Source organism: Lynx rufus, unplaced genomic scaffold, assembly GCF_022079265.1.
Source record: "Lynx rufus isolate CCGP_SWC_20201006 ecotype Redwood Valley unplaced genomic scaffold, mLynRuf1.p SCAF_8, whole genome shotgun sequence".
Classification (NCBI taxonomy): Eukaryota; Metazoa; Chordata; class Mammalia; order Carnivora; family Felidae; genus Lynx; species Lynx rufus.
Window position 1 is genome coordinate 14,606,638 of NW_025814896.1, and position 3,709 is coordinate 14,610,346.

General features: G+C 42.4%; 1 pseudogene; it reads right to left on the reverse strand.

Annotated features, from left to right (window-relative positions):
* Window positions 1-2,582: 2,582 nt before the first annotated feature.
* Window positions 2,583-3,369, reverse strand: LOC124503341 (28S ribosomal protein S15, mitochondrial-like; annotated as a pseudogene).
* Window positions 3,370-3,709: the final 340 nt, after the last annotated feature.

The window sequence follows — 3,709 nt, forward strand, 5'->3', positions numbered from 1 at the left end:
ATTTAGCAAAAAATTGGCAATTAGCAAAAAATATATATATATATACATATATACATATACACACACATATATATACATATATGTGTATATATACACATATACATATGTGTATGTGTATATACATACACATATATGTATATATATGTGTGTATATATATGTATATGTATACCAAAAATTGGCAATTAGCAAAAAATATATATATACATATATATGTATATATAGGCATATATATGTGTGTGTATATATGCATATATATGTATATATATATTTTTTGCTAATTGCCAATTTTTTGTATATATATATACATATATATCCATATATGTATATATATGTGTATATATATGTATATATATACAAAAAATTGGCAATTAGCAAAAATTGTATATATTACAATTAGCAAAAATGTATATTGCTAAAAATATTAGCAAAAAATTTTATATTGTATATTGTAATTGTATGTATTACAATTAGCAAAAATGTGTATTGCTAAAAAATTAGCAAAAAATGTATATATATGCATATATATGTATATATACACACATATATGTATATATACATATTTACATATATACATATATACATTTATATGTATATATATGTGTGTGTGTGTGTATATATATATCTATATATATATGTCTGGTAGTGATCAGCAGTATGAAAAACTGAAATCAGATGAAGGGCATTGGGACTGACATGGAGTGCTGTTCTGGAAAGGAAGTCGGGGAAGGCCTCTTTGCAAAGGTGGACGTTGGTCAGGAACAGTAGAATACAGTTTCAAACAGGATAGAGTAAGCCACAGGTTATCTGAGAGATTTCCAGATTGAGGGAGCAGCAGGTACAAAAGCCTCTGAGATGCGAGTCTCCTGGGTGTAATCAGGGAACAGCAAGCAGTCAGTGGGACCAGAGCGGGGTCAGAAGAAAGTCTCAGCTCATGTCAGAGAGTCAGCAGGAACAAAGCTTTCTGGTCCTCAGAAGACTGACTTGTACTCCGAGTGAGACATTAGAGAGGGGGTCAAGGACTGCACCTGTAAGCACTACGTTTGGAGGTCAGGAAGGCACGCGGCTCTAGCAAGGGAGACTGAGAAGCACCCAGTATGGAGGGAAGAGAACCAGAAGACAGTGGTGTCCCAGAAACCACATGAACAAAGGGTTTTGAGAAGGAAGGAGTGAGTTCCAGCATTGCAGGTGGATGCGTGACGTCAGAATCGCTTCCTCTTTTCCTGCAAGTTATTCAAAGGCCACAAGGAAAATAAGAGCAATATGTCAGCCCCATTTTCGTTAGTGGTTGGAGGCGGCTGAAATCCCAAACTGAAAGCAACGGAAATCAGGCTTGGTCACGGAAGTAGAAGTCGAAAAGAACACCATACAAACCAGCCGTGCAAAATAGTGTCAGAACACATTGTGCAGATAGTACTTACTTGCAAACCTTGCCGTAAATGGAACTTGAAGTGATGAGATTCTTGGTTAAAAAAGCAATTGGATGGTAGCATTGCCCTGAAGGATGTATAGGTTCTGAGTAGAGCAAAGGATAGACTGTGTGCTACCCGAGTAAGAACACGAGAGTGGATTTGTATCTAGAGATTTCCAGTTCACAGAATTAAATGCCCTGGTCCGATATGATCTGACAGGACTGGGCTGGTCACTCAAAATCGTATTGTGATTTTGGGTGTAAGAACCTAGCGTAAACTCTAGGTATAAAAATCCAATATCAAATTTTCCTTGCTCACGTATTGGCTTCTATTTGTTTTATCTGCTACGGAAAAGTCATATACTTTTAGGCATACCGTGGATTTTATTGCATAAAATGATAATAGCAGAGGATAATAATAATCACCCATAGCTAAAAAAAATTTTTAAGACAAAGATTAATAAAGGTCCTTGGACCAAGTTGGATAGCCAGCTGCTTGAGTTTTCACAGAAAAGAGAAATCAGAGAGGAAGAAAACATGATATAAAGGTGGAATTAAAAATTAGTATTGTGACAGGACACAATGGGTTGACAAAGTAAATCAGCAGATCGAAAGAGGGAAAAGTAGAGGTGTCAGTCAGGACAGATAACTGATGACCAATTCTGATAGAATCAAATGAAGCCCCACCAACCAGAATGCAGAGGTGAATGGCTGGTTCTCTCCTATATTTTAACACTCTCTTTGGACGTTGTTTCACCATATCACAGCTCTGTGAAGAGATGGGGATGAACTATAAGACTGACCTTTAGACCCAAGGAACTTAGTAATTTCATAGGTTTAATTGGGAGTTGGTGTACAGAATGGGAAAGAGGAGGAAGAGATTGGGAACATGGAGAATGGAGTAAGGATTCCGCTGCAGGTGTTAAAATATGGGCGCGGGGAGGATATGGCTCTAGTCTCTGACCTGCTGTAAACCTGATCTGGGCTCTGGTACTTCCTTCTTACCCCCCCCCCAGTCTCTTTTGTCTCCCTCCTCACTGTCCCTTGTCTTTGCCCGTCCTCTGAATATCCTCCCTCCTTGTTTTCCTGACCATCCTTTTTGCTCCGTTCACCATTCCTTATGTCTTATTTCAAGCCCTCTAGCCATTCTTTTTGACAGAACTCTAATACGATTTATTGGTTTTCTTTGATTGCCTCTGGTCCAGCTTTGGAAGGGCTTTCTGGGCTCTTCTGGCCTCCCAGGCTGCCGCTGCTGCAGGTTTTAAGGCCCTTTTTTTTTTTGCTTCTTCAGCCTTTGTACTTCCCGGAAAACCCGAATGCACAGGGCCTTCTTGGTCGCCCAGCGGTGGTGGGCTTTCCAGCGGAACGGAGGGGGAAAGGTGCATTCCGTCCCCAGGTCCTTGCGTACCTTCTCAGAGGCACACGGTCGGTCTTATGGTCGGTCTTGTGAGTATCTTGCTCCTCCGGTGGATGCTCACCAGCAGACAGCGCTTGTGCGTCTCGTCCTTTCGGTGGCTCCGCGTGTGTGCTTCGTAATCGCAGATCTTGACGGTCAAGGCGACAGTTCGAGCCTCCAGGAAGCTGCTACTCTCAGGGTTTGCCACAATCTCCTTCATCAACTGATCTTGCTTGACTTTTAGTTTCTCCTTCTGGTTGGCCATTTCCAAAGACAAGAGTCTTCTTACAACGTCATCAAACTTCTCAGTTCCAGGAATGTTCTGGTAGTCTTTGAGCAGTTGTGGAAGGGGGTGGGTGGGTCATCTTCTTGGCTGGGCTGGACTGGTTTCTGGGTGGCATATCCACAAGCAGCCAGGAGGGTGACACCTCCAGGAGGGGAGGGAAGGCCCCACTGGTGGCGGGGAGGCCTGGTGTGCGCACCGCCCGGCAGCCCACGGACTGGAGACTGGGCCGCTGCCTGGGTCTGAAGCGACCTCAGCGCGCTCCACGCCGTTCTCAGCATGCTGACCTGTGACCCCGAGGGGCCAGCGCCACAGCCACCTTCCCTTTTGCGGCACAGATTGTGTTACAAGGACGTCGCCATGCTGGCTCAGCCTCTCTGTCCATTCTGACAGCATATTCGCAACAAACCAAAGTCACTTGTATTAATTTTCAGCTTTCTCTCCTCTTTCTACTTTTCCCACCACAGTGTGTTTTTGTCTTTGCTATCATGCTACCAAACCAAAAGAGTGGAATAAATATTTGCTCAGGACTTCTTTCATCCCAGAAGACTATGTCTAAAAACTTAAGAATCAACTCTACATAGTCCACTTGCGCACATGCCGTATCTCAAGAAATGTGTG